Source organism: Xenopus laevis, chromosome 8L (genome assembly GCF_017654675.1).
Source record: "Xenopus laevis strain J_2021 chromosome 8L, Xenopus_laevis_v10.1, whole genome shotgun sequence".
Classification (NCBI taxonomy): Eukaryota; Metazoa; Chordata; class Amphibia; order Anura; family Pipidae; genus Xenopus; species Xenopus laevis.
In genome coordinates this window covers 55,988,607-56,009,271 of record NC_054385.1, presented here as the reverse complement: position 1 = coordinate 56,009,271, position 20,665 = coordinate 55,988,607, and positions in this window count along the sequence as shown.

The following is a 20,665-nucleotide window of genomic DNA, read 5'->3' as shown; positions in this document are numbered from 1 at the left end:
ATACTGTATAGTGTGGTGTGCTAAATGCCCTTTTCGCTGAGATTTTATGCTCACTATACAATTATGTTTTCTAGTTTTTCTTATATGCATAATTAAAAATTAGCATTTTGCTTAGTCTAAACATACATTTGAACATACAAAGGGGAAGCATTTCTGTTTACGCTTTATTGACATTTAATTATGTTAAGCTGCAATTAAGGGTGAGAAAGATCTGTTAAGGTATGTGACCACTGGGTAAATGATTGTGAACAAAGGTTTATACTGACAGTTATACTGACAGAAAATCCGTTTGGGAATTTGAGCCAACTCAACAGGATATTTTTCCGTTAAGAATTGTGAAATGTTTAATTTACATGACAGCAACAAACAGGCATCAGCAAAAGAGGCAAGGCCAAGATACAGCAACACACAGTATACAGGACTTGTCATCGTTTGTCAAAATGTGTATTTTCCTGCAAAGCTTTATTATCTTACAAGCATGAAAATTCAAGAATATTTTTCATTTTGTTAAATGTGAATGAAAAAGTTTTAGGGGCCTATTTATTAAACCTTGCGTTTTTCTGGTGAAAATCGAACTTTTAGAGGAAAAAAAAATTTGATTTTGTAAAGATTTATTATACCCTATTATACTCCAGCTAAAACCTGTTGAGGCCATGTAGAAGTCAATGGCAGCTGCCCCTAAATATTTTTCTTGACAATCTGATCTGCGCTGGTTTTCATTTGATAAAATCGACTTGTCGCTGAAACTCAGAAATTTAGTACAGTTGATTTTTCAAAATTTGAAAAAAAACCCCAAAAAAACGCATATTCAAATTGATGCATGGTTTTGTCACACCATTTTTTCACACTGACTTTTTATAGCTGATTTTTTTAATAAATTAGTTAGCTAAAGATTGCTAAATCTACTTAGGATATCTTTAAGTATACTTTAAGGTTTCAGGCAAATTTTTTTTATTCAATCTATTTTGCTGGAAATAATATGATCTACAAAACAAAGTAACAAACATTTTTTTTAATCTCCATTAGTCCAGTTTTCAGAAAAGCTTATTGACTTTATACTTGTAATAATAAAAGGCACTAAGTTTGCCCATTTGTAGCAACAAATAAAATGTTGCTGTGCCTGGGTAAACTTTGTGTCTTTCAATGTGTTAAAGAACTCTTTCTGTTGAATAGCCCTTTCCTTCCCACGGCTCTTTGATATTGCCACTCTGTATGTTTCCCGTAAACAGTTGTGTTATATATCAAAAAGAAAGCTAGAAATATAGAACCTACGGTGTCAGCAGTCATGTGCCTTAAACGGTATGATCTGCAGCAGACAAGGGATTAAACAAAGGCATCTGGACATGTTTCAATTAAAACTTATTGCAAATAATGGCAGGCCCAAAACAAATGCTTTTTAAGCACATTTTTTTTAAAGCGGCCCTGTGTATAATAATCTGATTTAGAAAATCACGGCTATACACAGAGAAAAATAATGTTAAAAATATTTAAGCACCATGGCCAGCACCCATATATAGAGAGCAGTAACTGTTTCTAGCAAACAAGGCAGGCAAACCAAAAAATCCTTAAACATTAACTTGATGGAATCTGGAAGCAAAATGCTTTAGATTTAAGAATTCTCAAGAATTTTTGTTGCAAATATATTGAAATGCATAGTAAGAACTAATAAGTGAGTAAAAGGTTAATAAACATTACTGAACTAAAAAAAAAGGCACAAAAGTGTTTAGCAGGGGTTTAACAGATCAGGAAAGGTCCTTAAATAAGATTCGACCACACAGATATGGATGTTAAAAATGTAGATGGAAAGCAGCTTTCCTTTCGGTTTTGGCATAGTCTGTGCAGTTGACGTCTGTTTGAAATTAAATTTGGAGTATTAAAACTGTGAGTGCATAATCACCGCATGTAATCATGGAAATGAATAACACAGATGTGTACTTCTTCCTCTGTTCTCTAAATAAGGAGAATTTCTTAAGTTTTGAAGATCTGTGAATCTTTTACTTAACATAGCATCATTGAAAAGCATTGCAGTGCATATGGCTTGTAGGTTAAATATGCACATCCAACATCAGAAGTGTAGAACAAAAACACATGAGTGTCTTAAAGTTCAACAATTTGCATTTATGCTGCATTTTGTCTGGTGGTGTTGGGTTCTACAATTTGCACTGATAACATTTCTAAGGTCTTGTGCTGCCCACGTAGAGAAAATATTGCCAAGATAAGCTAGCAGAACACAAAGTACTGGCATGCGCACGAGCCGTGCAGGGCCAGATATCTGCTTGGCAGGTTCCTCCCTGTTAAGTCTTTCTTGACATGCACATTTGGCACCTATTGATTGCTCCTCAGCTCACACCAATCCATCACCACAATAACAATCTGTTTGTTCCTGCTGGATGAGAATTGCTAGACCCCAGGGATCCTCTAAGATTTGGACAAATATTTCCGAAGTTATTTTCTGTCTGTGCCATAGTGTGAAAATATGATGCCAGCACACCAAAAGGAACTTGTTTTCACAGTATTGTGTTACCATTTTAAGTGCTTAGTTGTACCCGGGAGAAAAGAATCATGTATAAATATGTATTTCTTTTTTTTTTACACTGGGGTTTCTCCTTAAGTGATCTTTATAAGAGTTAAACATTAAAGTATAGCATGGATCCCTTTATGATTGATTGCTGGACACCTTATTGTGTTTTATTTATTTATAGAGATTAGGATGATAATGTTAATAGTGACCATAAGAAAGAAAAAGAAAGACCCTCTATGCAAGGCTGTGGAGGATTAGGAAAAACACCTTTGATCCAGACTCTAACGTTGCCCCGTTTCGCCAAATTGTGCGTGTTTGGGTGTTTCTTGCATTTTGTTGAAATTTTCCATGGCAAATTTTTGTCTCCGTTCTGCAAAAAAAAAAATCAGCCTTTGGAGGAAAGTGGAATAATTAATCACTAGTAAGGTAGCTCAGTGATTTACTATTTTTCATACTCTAGTACTTATGGGCCCATATATGGGTTCCTCAGGAAGTTGTGCCCATTTTATATAGTGCTAAAAATCAAATATCCCTTTGGAGGGAGGAATTCATGATGTGTCCTTTTCATTTTCACATCGATTTGGCCCATCATGTACAGTAGGTGGAGAAATCAAGTAAAGATCCACTCATCCACATCACACAAGCTGATCGCTGCATAAATTATGCCCATAGACTCCAGTGGGTCGCACATCAAAAAAAAAAAAATTGTCAACCATAGACTTCAATGCATTTCGGCACATTTTCGTCATTTTGTAAATTTTCAGCAAAGTCAGATTCGCCCATCACTACTTACCAGGTATGCCCAGCTTAACACTGGTGTTTCCGGAGTACCAGCAATGCACCAAATACTGCCACATGATCTATAATTAAACAAACATCATTGTTTTTGCTTTATTTAAAAATGACAGTTGGAGTTTGCTAATTCTATGCTTGTAGCTTATATATCATTATTATGATTTAGGGGTTGCACAGATATTCTCAATATTTTGAATGATGCTTGAGGAACCCCTGTAGGTGGTTTTATTCCTATATGTACTCCAGAGGATTCTTTTTAATCTTGAAGTTTCTAACCTTTGTATTTGAATGAAGCCAGACAGAAGATTAAATAGAAATGGTAAGTAATCATTTATGAAAAAAATGCATAAACACAAGAATAACCATGGGGTAATGTTAATCAGAACGAGCAATAACAAGTGCTTTATGAATGAATCAGTAATAGTTATGTGACTTTCCACCACATGAAACCAATTAAACCTTTTACAGCATTTGCCTAATGCCATAAATATAACAAAGATTATTTATGCTACCTAAGATTGCTTGTTACAAAACTGCAGACATGGGATCTATCTGGAATACTTAAGACCTGCGGTTTCAGAATGGGGGGTTATTTCTGTAATTAAAAGCACCATTCCTTAACGACTGTCTTTGTGAATATGAATAAATACATGATGACGATTATGATATATTTATTCACGTTAACTTAGTTACTTAGGTACTTGGATTCCAGAGAAAATAAACCAGGCAAAAACGAATAAGGGGCTGATTTATCAATGTTCACATTTTATATTACCAGGATCTGATTTTTTGTGCTAAAATTCATTAATTTTAATTATGTTTTCTGTAACTCAAATCTGTGTTATTTATTCAGTGGAAAAAATATGAAAACATTTAAAGAAAAATTGGGGCATCTAAAAGCTTTCAAGGTCATACAGAAGTTAATGAGAGCTGTCTTTTGAAGTGTTTTTTCTAATCCAAGTTTTTAAGTTTTTAATTCAAGGTATTCAATTTTTTTTTCACAGTTATGTACTTTTATGTATTTGTATTTTTAATAAATAAGCAAACATTTGAGTTTTTTTAAATTGTAAGTTTATTGCAGAGCTTTTGAGATAATTTGATATTTCAAAGTAATTTTGGAAATTGATAAATTGGGGAGAGAAAATCTTGCCTGGCTGTGTGTGTACACTCTAGGGCCCATTTACTGATATTGGTTTTATTTTATTTTCCAGGAATCTTTATAGTGCTAAAAGATTTTATCTATTACTCTTAACCAAAATCTTTTTTAAATTTAAATACAAAATTTTGCCATCCAAAAGCTGCCATCAATCAAAAACCAAAATTATTTTTTAAATATGTTAATAGTAAAAAAATGAAGCAGGAAGGGGTGGGATCCTTAATATCAGAGGGGGGTCAGCTGGTTGATGAAAACAAAATAAAAGCGCAGATTCTGAACTCATATTTTTCATCTGTCTATACAAATGAGGAACCAGTAAGTGAAGGTTTCCTTCTTAATAGTCCCAATTCTAGTAATATGCATGGTTCACACATGATGAAATTCAAAAGAGACTAGAACATGTTAAGATTAACAAAGGTCCGGGGCCAGATGGTATTCATCACAGGGTACTTCGCGAGCTTAGCTCTGTGATTGCCAAACTTCTTTACTTAATTTTTCAGGATTCATTGAGATCTGGCATAGTGCAGAGAGACTGGCAAATTGCTAATGTGGTGCCTCTATTCAAAAAAGGATCCCGTTCTCAGCCTCAAAACTATAGCCCAGTTAGTCTGACGTCAGTGGTAGGAAAGCTTTTCGAAGGGTTAATAAAGGATAAGATACTGGATTTCATAGCAAATCATAATACTATGAGTTTGTTCTAGCATGGTTTTATGCTTAATAGATCTTGCCAGACTAACTTAATTTCTTTTTATGAGAAGGTAAGTAGAGACCTCTATTCTGGGATGGCAGTGGATGTGATTTACTTAGACTTTGCTAAAGCATTTGATACAGTGCCACACAAAAGGTTACTAGTTAAATTAAGGAATGTTGGCCTGGAACATAGTATTTGTACCTGGATAGAGAACTGGCTAAAAGATAGACTACAAAGAGTGGTGGTAAATGGAACATTTTCTAATTGGACTAGTGTTGTTAGTGGAGTACCGCAGGGTCTGTACTAGGTCCTTTGCTCTTCAACTTGTTTATTAATGACCTGGAGGTGGGCATTGAAAGTACTGTTTCTATTTTTGCAGATCATACTAAATTGTGCAGAACTATAGGTTCCATGCAGGATGCTGCGACTTTGCAGAATGATTTGTCTAAGTTTGGAAACTGGGCAGCAAACTGGAAAATGAGGATCAATGTTGATAAATACATTTATATTTTTGCCAAAGTGCATAATCTTGTAAATTATACACTAAATGGCAGTGTGTTCGGAGTTTCCTTAAATGAGAAGGATCTAGGGGTTTTTGTAGATAACAAGTTGTTTGATTCTGGAAGTGTCATTCTGTGGCTACTAAAACAAAGTTCTGTCTTGCATTAAATCAAGGGATGAAAACATAATTATGACTCTTTATAGGTCCCTGGTAAAGCCTCATCTCGAGTATGCAGTGCAGTTTTGGACTCCTGTCCTTACGAGGGATATAAATGAGCTGGAGAGAGTGCAGAGACGTGCAAGTAAATTGGTTAGAGGGATGGAAGACTTAAATTATGAGGGTAGACTGTCAAGGTTGGGGTTGTTTTCTCTGGAAAAAAGGCACTTGCGAGGGGACATGATTACACTTTACAAGTACATTAGAGGACATTATAGACAAATAGCAGGGGACCTTTTTACCCATAAAGTGGATCACCGTACCAGAGGCCACCCCTTTAGACTAGAAGAAAAGAATTTTAATTTGAAGCAACATAGGGGGTTCTTTACAGTCAGGACTGTGAGGTTGTGGAATAAACTGCCGGGTGTTGTTGTGATGGCTGATTCAATTAATGCCTTTAAGAATGGCTTGGATGATTTCTTGGACAGACATAATATCAAAGGCTATTGTGATGATACTAAGCTCTATAGTTAGTATAGGTATGGGTATATAGAATTTAATTAAAAGTAGGGAGGGGTGTGTGTATGGATGCTGGGTTTTCATTTGGAGGGGTTGAACTTGATGGACTTTGTCTTTTTTCAACCCAATTTAACTATGTAACTATGTATTAAAACATAATTGTTTGGTTCCCTTTTTCTTGGTTTTCCTTATCTAGGAATCATTATATTAATAAACCACCCTATAGAGCTCATACTGAAAGCCAAGGAAATGGAACTGGTTCCTTCCATATGAAAGTATAGAAAGAAAAAAAAACCTTTACTCTACATTTCTTAGAATGTAGCTGCTCTGTGTTTAATGCAAATCTATATGTTGTGCAATGTAAAACACGAAAACTGACATGCTCGGGAGTGCATTTTAGCAAAATGGAAAATAACAGAGGAAAGATTGACAGAACAAAGCATATGAAAGCAAAGATGAATCTAACCCACATTTAGATCTAAGAAAAATATTTGCCTGAAGGGAAAATATTAATTAGTTTGTCTACATGCAAAGAGATAAGTCTGCAAGACATATCCATCAAAAGGCAGGGGAATAAATAGCAAAATGGAAATTATTTGTAAATTGACAGTAAACTTGGCAAACGTTGAAGGGGTAAACAAGTTATTTGGCATGCAAAGCACTCGGAAATCACAGACTCTGTCAAGAGGCATCTGTGCACAGATTCACTTATTTGACAGAAATTAACATTTTGCAGGAATCTTTGTTACATCCTAAAGATTTCTTCACTCTCATTAATTATTTTAATTGCAGCTTTACGATGTTCAATGTAAACACTAGAAGGGGGGGATTCAAATGCACAAGGTCCAGTTATGTATAATCCATTACAAACTGCTTTGAATTTACACTGATATTTGCTGTGATCTCATTCTAATGTTCACAATATTAATTCATGATTAGTTCAATGTTTTAAATTAAATGAACCAGATTTATCATGAAAACAAACCCCAAACCATGTTTAAGGATTTTATTACCAGTGATAAAGTGATTAAAGACACTTATGTTTATTGTTACAAACAACATAACTAGAAAACATGTGTATGATAAGTATGTGATAAGTTCTTATCCTGCATCTAACAACTATACCACTATATACAGTATTTGGGGGTCTATTTATCATGCTGTGTAAAAAGTGGAGTAAAACATTACTGGTGATGTTGCTCATAGCAACCAATCAGATATTTGCTTTTGTTTTCAAAATGTTAAAATCGAATTGCCGATTGGTTGTTCTGGGCAACATTACCAGTAATGACCAGGAGGTGGCCACTCACGACATTATCCTTTGCAGTCTGACTTGTCTCACCTTTCCTTACTGTTCTGATTTTCTGTAAGGTATTAACCATGGACCTTGTACCACTGGTAGGAAGTTTCTAGACTTTCTAGACTTTTTTTTTTTTTTAAAAAGTGCTTATTTATCATGGTGGGTAGCCTCACAGTCATCATTTGCCCATAGAGACTATTCATATTTGTATTATTCTGGGAGATATAACTCATGTGGATTTTTTGTACTATGTATTAATTGCACATACACATGTATGACAAAACAGTGGTATTGTGGGTAAGATGGGGGTAATATACATATTTTTGAGAGCTAAACTATTGCACATTCATAGGCACATACAACGCACATTTGAAGCTCTTCTTCAAGTAGGTGGATACCTATGAAGTACAGGGAGGTACAGCAGCCTGGAGGTAGTTCTGTAATGCAGTTTATTAAATTGCACAACAATTAAATTTGTGTGTCGTAACTGTCCCTTTAATGTGATAATTTCTTAAATAAAGGACAGGAAACTACAATGATTTAATAAATGGAAATATTTCTTTCGGAAAGATTTTTTTTCGTATGATAATGAAAGGACTGAGTTATTCTATGCATTTGATGGTGTCCTATGCTGTCAGGTAAGTGGCTAGGAAAATAACATATTATATGTTTTGCTTTTTCTTCAGCAGAAAAACATCATTTGCCAATCATCTACAAGCCATTATTACTTATTCTCAATGAAAAAGTTCCCCAGTAAATTATCTAGGGAGTATGATCTATTGTAGCTAAGTAATGTACTGTCAGAAACTACTTATGACAATAAAAGGATTTAAAAACAACTTCCACTTTTTAAAGAGTTAAGCACTTTGAGAACATTAATATGTAGTAGTGGTTATATAATTTTAACGACAACATCACTAATAGCAGAATGATCTCTGGAAGACAATAATTATGTCTCTGTGTAGTGTGGCAGTTTTAATATTGAAACCCTTTTAAAGCACTATACAGTGTTCCATAGTTACATTTGCCTTATTATAGCATGAGAAAGCAATAGGAACACAGTAGCAGTAATTCTACCTAAAGTTATTTCCTTCCCCATTAACTAACAGTAACTGTAGAACAGTCTGTCAAAATCCCTCTGTTAGCAGCGTTTGGTTTCGCAGTTCAATAAATTAGATGTTTATTGCAAGATAAGAAGTTTAAGCTGCTTAGTAGTAACTTAAATATCCCTTTGAGGGTTCACACACATTTCCCAAGAGCTCTGATATTTTTGTTAAGGAGCCCTTCCTAATAAAATATAACTCCTCTTGGGTAATCACCTTAGGTTCACTTCCAGTTTAACTTTAAGAGGTAGATTTATCAAAGTTCGAAGTGAAAATTCGAATGAATTTTTTTTAATTTCGAGCTAATTTTTGTGTACTTCGACTAGGGAATAGTCCAAATTCGATTCAAATTGGAAATAAATTAAAAAATTTGAATTTCGAAACTTATCTTTTTAAAAATAATTAGTAATAGTAATAATTAGTAAATAGGATTGTGGTCAAATACAGGCATTGACCAGCTTGGCTACAAATACTAGTAGCCAATTTGTGGAATTAAGCTTCAGGTCCACTACTTTAGCAGCTGCCCCGCATAAATAGTTCAGGCGAGAGAATCATTCATCCATTCAACTGAGACACATATTAATAAGCTAAAGATCTCATTGACAGAGTGGATATTTCCATTTCCAATCTGGCTAGTTTAGACTGAACACAGGATAATACTGCCCACTTTGGACAAAAATTGGAAAAATCCCTAATGTATTTCGTTTTAGCAGTCTTCATGAAAAAAAAACCACACATTCTACAAATAAGTTTGTATGGAAAGGTTTGCTGCAAAAAATAAATAAATAAATACTAATTGAATGCTCAATATATTTTGTGTGGAAAAAGTCACACAGAGAACCCACCCCATTGACTACAATGTATTTCTTGCTTAGAAAAGTAGCCCATTGACCTCAATACGTCTTGAGAATTTTCGCTGAATATTGAACTGCTAGGATTACTGCAGTGTTCCCAGATTTGTGTTTAATCCTCTAAATCCAATCTATTATATTTTCCAGAATGATTGATTAAAGATTACTAAATATCAATAGATCAATTTGTTTTGAATGCTTCATTACATTAACTACAGGTATAACATCCCGTATCCAAAAAGCTCCAAATAACATTTTAAGCAAATAATTCATTTTTTAAAGGGAACCCGTCACCCAAAAAAATTGGTTCCAAATTCTATTTTATAATGTTAGTCAAGCAAAATGAACTTTAATTACACTATATAAATTATTTAAATCTTGTTTCCATCAGTCTGTGAACTCAATTATAGCAAGCAGACAGGAGCCATTTTGTGGACACTGTTATTAATAAGTCTTCCATCATCTCAGACTCTTGAATGTGCACCAGAATGGAGGAACCTGATGTCCATCCCCATGCCTTGGCTACACAATTAAATGGTTAAGCAAACTGGGGGAATGTGGGGAGAGCAGTGACATCTAGTAAAAATGCTTTAATAAAAAAAGAATTCGGATTTCATGTTTAATTTGAAAAAGCTTTTAATGTCTGGATGACAGGTCCACTTTAAAAGGATTTCCCTTTTCTCTAATAAAACAGTACCCTGTACTTGATGTTAACTAAGCTGCATGAATCCAAATATGGGTGGCAAACCAATCCTATTGGGTTAGTAAATGTATTTTAAAATAGCCTTAAGGTATGCAGATCCAAATTTTGGAAAGATCCCTTCTCCAGAAAACCCCACATCCCAAGCATTCCTGGGTAAATGATTCAATACTCCAATATTTACAGTATTTAATGAAAAAAATATCTGGGGAAAAAAATGTATAATTGAGGAGGATATTAAATATAAAATGAGGTGGGGAATTCAGAATGAATTATAAAATGTACCGGTATTTTGTCAATTATGAAAAACTTAAGTTGACAGATTTATCAAATCCTTATGTCAGTTTGTCAGAATGTGCTTGCTGCAGTTGAACTCCATTCTGCATTATAGAGTGATGGACCTCAACACTTGTCCAAATACTTACTCAATGATGAAAATCGAACATATGTTAAATTAGCCCCAAAGTCTTCAAACAATTCCATGATTTTCCATGATCCATGTTTTTGGGTCACATTCTTCTCATCATTATTTTCCCCTGACCCGTTACATATTAGCATCTTGATCTCCTCATCTGTCTCTCTGAATTGCTATTGGTAGCTTTGTCACTGAAAAATCTCTCCTAAAATGACAAACCCATACATGGAAATTAAGCATACATAAAAATGAATAATACATTAAAGACTAAGGCAAATGATTTAAGACAAAAAAAGAAGGAAAATTTAAAATCAGCTAATTTATTGCACAGGAATATAATACAGGTGTGGGATCCGTTATCCAGAAAGCTCCAAATTACAGAAAGGCCATCTCCCTTATACTCCATTTTATCCAAATAATCTTTTTCTCTGCAAACAGTACCTTGTACTTGATCCAAAGATATAATTAATCCTCATTGGAAGCAAAACCAGACTATTGGGTTTATTTAATGTGTACATGATTTTCTAGTAGACTTAAGGAATGAAGATCCAAATTACAGAAAGATCCCTTATCTGGAAAACCCCAGGTCCTGAGCATTCTGGATAACAGGCCACATGACTGTAAAACAGAATAAAATGCAAATTTTGTTATGTGTTATAAATACGCTAGTATCCACATATAGCATTAGATATTGCAGTAAATTATGCTGCGAAGAATTGACTAATATAGGCAAAGTCTGTTACATATCAATGAATAAATTACAACAATCACTTAACTAGAGTATTCCCATTTAAACTATATTTAGATTTCAGGTGGAATGCATAATTGTGTTTCTTTTTAATTTGTTCAAGAGGGCAGAACTCTCTAATTCTTTCCCTTTTATATGTAAAGCAACACAATTTAATGCCCCTCTATTTAATGTCTGTGAAGTTTTATCTTTATTTGTTTGGAACATTTTACCCAGATACTCACCTAATTTCTAAAGAACAAACAAATGATAAAGGGTACCCTATTTTCATGCTAATTCTGCCAGCTGTTTGGCTGAGGCTGCCCTCCCGTTCTGATGTGAGGATCTGCATAAAAATGAAAGTGAAGATATGATAAACTATAAAAAGCACACAATAGAATGCAAATAGAAATCAGTCACTGGAAAACTGAAGACTCGCTGCCATCAAAAGAATTAGGTGAAAGAACAAAACAATGGAGGCAGTATGATAAAAGTACCAGTGTCTTGATGGGCTGTGCCTCTACTGATTTCACATGCCATAAATAGAGGGATGAAATGAAACACCTCTCTGAAATGTTTGCTTTTAATCTGCCTTTCATGGTTGGGCTTATTCATTATTAAAATTCACAGTTGACACAAAATATCCAAGTTTAGCTCATCTATTTTCAATTATAGGTCACAAGGTTCTGGTATTTGCACAGATATGGCATGTGTAATAAAAAAGACAATGTCAGAATTTGTATGGTTTAGTAGCAAAACGATCACACAAGATGTAGAAAGCTAAGCTTAGCCTTTGCATTAGTCTTTTAAAAACACAAAGTAATGATCTGTCAGCCTCAAAGACAACTAAATTATCAAAAAGGTAGTATGACATGCCTTCAAAACATTGAAACCAGACTTTGGGGACACTTTAGGATGGCTAAACTCTTCTACACCCAATCCGATTATACCACTATTATACCACCATTTGATGGGAATCCTAATCTTTTTCCATGAGGGATAACTTTTCTCAGCAGCGGTTTGGTCTAAATGATTCTTGTGCTGGTTTCTGATAAAATTCTATTGAGGCTGTAAAAATACAGATTCTAAAGACAAATAAAAGTGAAAATACATGGATAGATCCACTTGGTTTGCAAGGTCACTAAATAGCCAGATCTTTGCTCAATTTATCTACCCATATAGTGGGTCAAACTGGACTTATCTAATCACTTGGCCCCTGGGCTGACAATCAAATCACATTGGGACCCATGGGAGAGGATCACATCAACAATCCAAGGCAGGATCAATGGTCTGAAAGATCCAAGTTGGCAGCTTTTTTACCCCATGTATGGTCTTACTGTCCAGATGAACCTACTGAATATTATCATTTTTACAGAATGTTTAGAGAAAACAAAATTAGCAAATGATGTTGCAAATTAGCTGAAACGGTGAAGACCATGAGAATCATAATATATAGTGATGGGCGAATTCGCGAAACGGCGCCGTTTTTTTTCGACGCCGGTGAAAAATTTTTGGACGCCGGCGAATTTCGCAGGTGTTTCGCGAAATTATTCGCTGCAAATTCGCGCCTGCCGAATAAATTCGCCCATCACTAATAATATCATTATAAAATATATATGTGCCCCATCTGGTATAGAGCTCTGATTCACATGACCTTTTCTATCTGAGTTCATTTGCAACAGCATTACCTAATTTTAATCATAAACAGAGATAAACAGACCCCAAAGATTGAACCTTGACTTGACAGTTTGTAGACACGATTTTCATTATAAAAAAAGCAGTATTAAAACAAAGTCTTATTTTCAATTGATATGAAATCACATTTTGATCGACAACCCCACCATTTCAACAAGATTTACTTTTGTTCATATGTGTGTGTGCTTCAGTATAGCTTCAATATAAAAGTATTGTTTTCACACCCAGATGTAGTTCTTCATTTTGGTTTTTATGCAGTAGTCCATAGAAAATGTTTATGTGATGTTGTCTAGTACTACTGCTTAGGTTGCGGTTTTATTTAGTCTACAGTTGTCTTATGGAATAGCTGTGGACTGAGCCTGACAAACTGGAGATCGATGATGTGGAATTTGTAAAAACTGGGATATCATTTTTAGGTAATTAAGGTGACCCATACATCAGAACAACTGTATACTACCACCAACATTCTATACTATCTATACAATTTCTACATATTACATAAATATATATTAGATAGCAACGTTTGAAGGTGTGTATACAGTATGCAGTTAGATTCAATATGAAGCAATGTATGCAAAAGCTGTTTATATTGTTTATAACTATATATTTATAAATATACTGTAGATGTATACAATCTGTTCATTTAAAGTAACCATTTCTTTATGAAAATCATTCCTTTTTATAAGCTTTTTTAAAAAGCTGGCAGTCCAAATGCCTACTGTGCAGGGTCTCTTTACTATTGACTCTACAGAGTGCTTTTTATAATGCAGGGACTAAATAAAAGATAACTACAACATACTGCACTGCTGACTCTATCAGGAGTGAATGACTGGTGGCTGTTTCTAACTTTTCATTTTCTGTAAATTGGATTTGATGGGGAAAGATGATTTTTTTTCAGTTATGAGGCTGTGGGGCTCATTGAAACGAAGCTTTCTAAATTATTTTATGTTTTGTAATCCTAAGGGAAATTTATAAGGGACCTTTGGCTGTTTCTCTGCAAAGGCCTTCACTGCTTGCAAATAATTAATTGCAAAGGTTTAGTGAGTACAGCAGGAGACTAGTTTGAATTACAGAACAGGAAGATGAGACCTGACAGACCTTGTCTAAGCTAAAGATACCATTTTTTTTCTTTTTTCACCCTTTGCAGTAACTAACTCAATATATCTTACATGTCTGTGTATGTGATCTAGTGATTGATGCTTGACACACTCCATATTATTGTAGTAGAAATGGTGGCAGATATTTGATATGAACTGTCTATTGCACTTAATCTGGTTTTGAGATATTCATAGAATCTTTTCTAAATACTCCTCAAGCCTCTATTAATTGACACCAGTTATATGTGTATGATGTACAGGCTGTTCTCATTCGACATGATAACCTTGAGTTCTCCTTTGACTTTTTTTTGAATGGTATTATACTCTAGATATGTGCCCCATCTGGCATAGAGTTCAGATTCTTATGGCTTTCACTATTTCAGTTCATTTGCAACATCATTACCTTCCCAGATAATTTTCCAATAACAATACAGTTCGGTGGAAGTCCATTTTTCTTGTGAAGCTATATATTTAAACTGTTCATATAAGAGAAACTATTTATTATGTTAATACAATATTTATATAAAACAACTGTCTGGTCACAATGGTTAATAGATAATTTTTGGTGCCCTTTGACTTATAAAGGGAGACAAGATAATGTTGGGAGTGCTAGGATTTTAATTAAACAAATGGAAGGCTTATTTACCATTTACACAGATGCAAGTGCTTCAATGTTAAAGGGCACAGTATTGCGCCCATTAGGATCATACAAAGGGCACTTGCACCCGTAACCATGTAAAAGCTGTGGTCTCCCTTACACCTCCTGGCATCTTTTAACTGACTTGCCATCACTGCAATACAACACTTGCAAACACAAAATCATGTCCCAGGAGAGGCAAAATGTAAAAAAAATATATATTTTGCACCTGTTTCTGTGTATTGCACCCTGTCTCCCTATTGTTTAATAAGTTCTTAAACAAATGTATAAGCAATATACTTTAAGGGGCACATTTACTAAAACTCAAATTAATCTCATTGTTTTATGAAAATAATCTGACCAAACTCCCTTCCACGATTTTATCCATAATCAATAATCATCAATGATTTTTCTCGAGTGTCAATTTGAGTCATGCAATTGACGCTCCAAAAACTAGATTTTTTTTCCCTGTGAAAACTCAACTTTTTTGGATTATCCAGTGCATATTACAGTGTCAAGAAACAACTTTAGGGATATCGGCCATTGACTTCTACATGAACTCAACAGGTTTAAGATGGTGTATTTTCAGATTCGGATTTTTAGAAGCTTTGGGGTATTATAAATCTTTAAAAATGTAAGTTTTTTTTTTTCACACAAAAAATTTGAGTTTTCCCCCTAAAAACCTCAACCATAAAAAAAAAAATTGAGGTTAATAAGTGGGCCCCTAATTGTTAGCCATACAAAACGCTGTACTTACCCAAAACACTTTTAAATCCTAAAAGAAGAATGAAATGAGGGCATGATCACTTAATTCATAAATACAGAAAAAGAAGTCCTCTATACCCAATATGAATGTATTTATATGACATTTAGGGGCTGATTCACTAACTTGAATTAATCTCAGTTTTTATGAAAACAATGCCGACCAAACTCCCTTCCATGAATTAAACTCAGTTATCAATAATTTTTCTCAAAAAATCAGAGCAACAAAATGCTGTGACAAACTTGAGCGTGAATTCGTATCATATGACTGATGTTCCAAAAACTCAAATTGTATCAAATTTGATAAAATGTATCTTTTTCAGATTATAGGAAGATAACACCGACTTTTTCGGATTATCCAACCCAGATCACGATGTCAAGAAACATCTTCTGGGACATCTGCCATTGACTTCTACATGACCTCGACAGGTTTCAGATGGCGTATTTTCAGATTTGGATTTTTAGCAGCTTTGGGGTATGATGAATCTCTAAAAACTCTCAAAGTTTTATAGGTTTTTGAGTTAAGCGCAATTTTCCATTAGTACTTTTTTATTCAGATTTTTTAATAAATCTCATGACATTCATACCTTTAGAGTTTGTGAGTTTGTTGGTGGCTTTAAAAACCACTAAAACTATGAAAATTACACTGTTGATAAATACTCACTGTAATTTACTGATCCTTATGGTGTAAGTGTTCAAGTGCTAAGAGGAATGTTGCAGTGTCAAGGGGCACAGGCCAATCTTGTCCAGTCCAGAGTGCTGCCCTGTGGTATTAGTAAAAGCATAGTTTGAATTTGAGTACAGGAATGGGATCCATTATCTGGAAACCTATTATCTAGGCTTTAAAACAAGGCATAGCCATTTCCCATATTTAACCAAGTAATTCTTCTTCTCTTTGTTATAGATTTATTTAATGGTAACTCAGTTGCATAAATCTTTGATAAAAAATATCACTCTGGGTTTTTATGTTTAAATGATTTTTAATAGATTTAAGGAATGGTGCTTCAAATTAGGAGAAAAAAATCCCATATCTGGAGAACCCTAGGTCTCAAGTATTCCAAATAATAGATCCCAGATAGAAAACCTAAAATCCTGAATGTCATAATCTGTGTTCTCTGGATTCCGAATACCTGATTTTTGTAAATAAGTATGTATATACAGTACAATATATATATATATATATATATATATATATATATATATATAAATATATATATAAATATATATATATATATATAAACAAACAAGGGAAAGTTGTGCTCACCACTAGTTTTTAAAACCATTAGGCGGGGGTGCAATGAGGGTGTGACCACAAAATACATATAGACAAATACAAGATTCCTCTGCACTCAACCCATTATCAATATATTTAAGACAGAGACATTTTGTGCATACTGCTACTGAAAAATGCCTTACCCTTTAAACAACACAGGGATTGTTTGTCCATATATTGCAATATATTTAAGATGGCCAACTACGTCAAAGTCATCCCATATCTGGCCAGTCCTATGCTCAATTTTCATCTGATTCATTAAGAATTCTATGGTTTCATTATACATTTTATAAAAGGGACGAATACGTTTTACCTGCAACTTACTAGCTGCTTTCAAAGTAAAATTCCCAAACTTGGCTGCCCTTTTATGAAAAGATGAAAATTGAGCATAGGACTGGCCAGATATGGGATGACTTTGACGTAGTTGGCCAGCTTAAATATATTGCAATATATGGACAAACAATCCCTGTGTTGTTTAAAGGGTAAGGCATTTTTCAGTAGCAGTATGCACAAAATGTCTCTGTCTTAAATATATTGATAATGGGTTGAGTGCAGAGGAATCTTGTATTTGTCTATATATATATATATATATATATATATATATATATATATATATATATATATATATATATATATATATATATAGTGAATAAAGTACCCCCTCTTGTAAAATATAAGGATATTATTAGTTACCGAGGAGTTTAATGACCATATAAAAACACGAGGCCGAAGGCCGAGTGTTTTTATACAGGTCATGGAACTCCGAGGTAACTTCTAATATCCTCATATTTTACAACTGGGGGACTTTATTTATTATAATACACAAATTTTAGTGAGTCATGTGACAAAATACATCACTACTCACCGTTTATAACTGATGACATCACTACTCACCGTTTATAAGGATATAATTTACAGGATATTCATGGCTTTTGTGTATTATATATATATATATATATATATATATATATATATATATATATATATATATATATATATATATAGTGCACAAAACAACCGCACACACAGGACTTTGTAGTGAAAAAAGTAGTTTACTTTATTGCGACGTTTCGGCTCCTAAACTCGAGCCGTCATCAGGAAGTGAAACCCCAAACACAACCGCCCCTTTTGAACCCTGAAATGGCGCCAAAATTCAGGATGTGACATCGTAGGTAACAGCATAAAAAGCATTAGTGCATTACCCATATTCCAAGTGATACTATGCCAGTGAGACATCCCCGTGTGGAGGGCCCAAGACCCTGTGCATATTCCACGTGAGTATCTGTGTTAGCGCCTGTCAAAACTATATGTGTCATTACGTGAATGTGCGCACAGCCAGTCAATTGGACCCGCACTTACCAGCAAGGCTCCAGCTTTAGCCAGACGAGAGGGATCCATTCAACAGAGAGATCATAACGATTTCGCCCATACTGTAGGCAGCGGGCCAACCATCAGTGCCACACATATGTCAGCGGGACCAAACGCTCCTCAGGTATTATAAACGCACCGCAAATACTTACAAAGCTGGAGGAGCGTGTTGTCCTTCAGTCTGCCACGAGAAGCTCCGTCCTACCTTAGTGCTTATATAACAGCCGCACCTCTTAGCGCACCGCCCAGTGAGGGGATCCCTCATAGGGATATTGCAGTCCCCTTACCAAACCTCCGTCTTTGTGGATTCGTTACACCGTCCAGAAAGCACAGCCCAGGGGTGTCGGCTAGAGGCAGATGATAGGTCCGTCCCATGTCAGCACCTCTCTAGGCATATTTAGGCTGTATGTACCTGATGGTCAAATCACACTACTTATCCGACCTGGTGCGGTGTGATGTGCTTGTTTGGGAGCCAATTCTCGTGGGACTACTTGAGAATTGGCTCCCAAACAAGCACATCACACCGCACCGCACAAGGAATCTTGATGCAGACGTCCAGACGCTGAGGATTGGCGCCAAGGTCAGGTATGTAAACCAATTTCTCTCTCTATTCTGTGCCTGGTTATCGTGTTTTTTGCCTGAAGCCTAGCTATCTACTTAATTGTAAACCTATTGCTGACTCCCGTGTATGACTCCTGCTTGTTCCTGACTTCTGATCCTCGCTGCCTGCCCTGACTTCTGCTTGTCTTCGTTCCTGCTGAATCGCTGCCTGCCCTTGAACTGGGATCCGGCTTTGACTACTCTTCTCTCCTAATCCTTGGTAGCTCGCTTCGGTTGAGCCTTACTGGCTTCTCTCCACTTACGGTTCCCCCGTATCACCCTCGGTGGGTTCTGTGTTGTGCGAGCCACTTGTGAGTCCTTATCTTCAAGATCCATCAGCGGATTATCCGGTAAGCCTGACAATCATGGTCAACCTGTCGAAATGATCAGATCACATATATGCACACACTCACAGTGACCCCTCCATACACTCACATATCTAAATATCTATATAATGTCTACTATTGGCATATGTACTTTATATACTGACATATATAAACTATATATACCAATATCTGTACCAATTGTAGATATAAGTCGAAATGATTTCTTTCATACTCTACAGATGGGATATACAGTAGCTGCAGAGTTTGAACTTTTTAAATAAAAAGTAAATGATCATCCATATTAAAATGTTTAAGAAGCTTTTATCTGTGCAGATTCACAAAGATGTAACCAAACACCCCCCCCCCAACCACCACCATCATCCTCATGGATGTTACCAAATTAATCAATTCAGACCGAGTGCATTCATGGATGCAAGTCTCCATTAAATGTAGCTCATACAGGCACAAGAACAGCCCTTAACGTGATGCTAAGTGCAAACATACATTACCTGAACATATGTTAAACAGCTCACTGATAAATAACCCCATACACCCCCCCAGCTTGAAAATGATTTATTGCACAGCTTTTTTTTTTTTTTTTGCCATTTGCTTAATTCTCCACAATTTGTGACACAGGACTGCTAAAACATACAATCTTAAACCAGCATGTGGTATTTATATTCGGGCTAGGTTATTTTAAAAATAATGCAAAACACCCAACTGCTACCTACATATTAATCTTTCAAAGGGAAAATATTAATCTAGACTAATATTGTATCATTTAAATCTCAATTCCTTTGAAAGCAAAAGCATTGTGTTTATAATATAAGAACAGCGGGCAGAGGTGCCCTTGACTAGAGGGCATGTCATCTTCTCCTCTTGTTCACTGCAAAACCGTCAGGCTGGCAGTCGTGACAGATGAACAGCTTACTATTAATTTCTTCCTTTCATGCCTTCAATCCAAATGGTCCATATTCTCCACAGGGAGGCAACAAGGTCTTTGCCTTTATTTCTCTTGCATACTCGCGCTGACTTATAAATCAAGTTCAGATAAGGAGCGAGGGCAAACATCAATCTTTTTTTTTCTCGGCCATTGCCCACTGGCACTCTACTGAGCTTTGACTGAAAGGTTCTTCAAACCTTCCTGTGATCCTGAGAGAAGACAGCTCTCTGGGAGGACAAAACAAGAAAGGGAGTGTAAGAGAGGGAATTTGTATGCTTTGGCTTGTAATTTAGAAACCTCACCTCTGCAGTGCTTAAGGAAAAAAAAATAAAAAAGCTCATCCTCAAATATACAAATTCATTTTGCACTCTGAATAAATAAATGGTTTTAGGAACCTTCGTATGCTTCTTTATTGACTTACTGGGTTTCAAGGTCTCGCACAATCTTTTCTTAGCCAGCAAGTCAATGTACCACAGGAGATCCAAATCAAACAAAACTGCAAAAAAATGTTTAGGAGGAAACACTGAA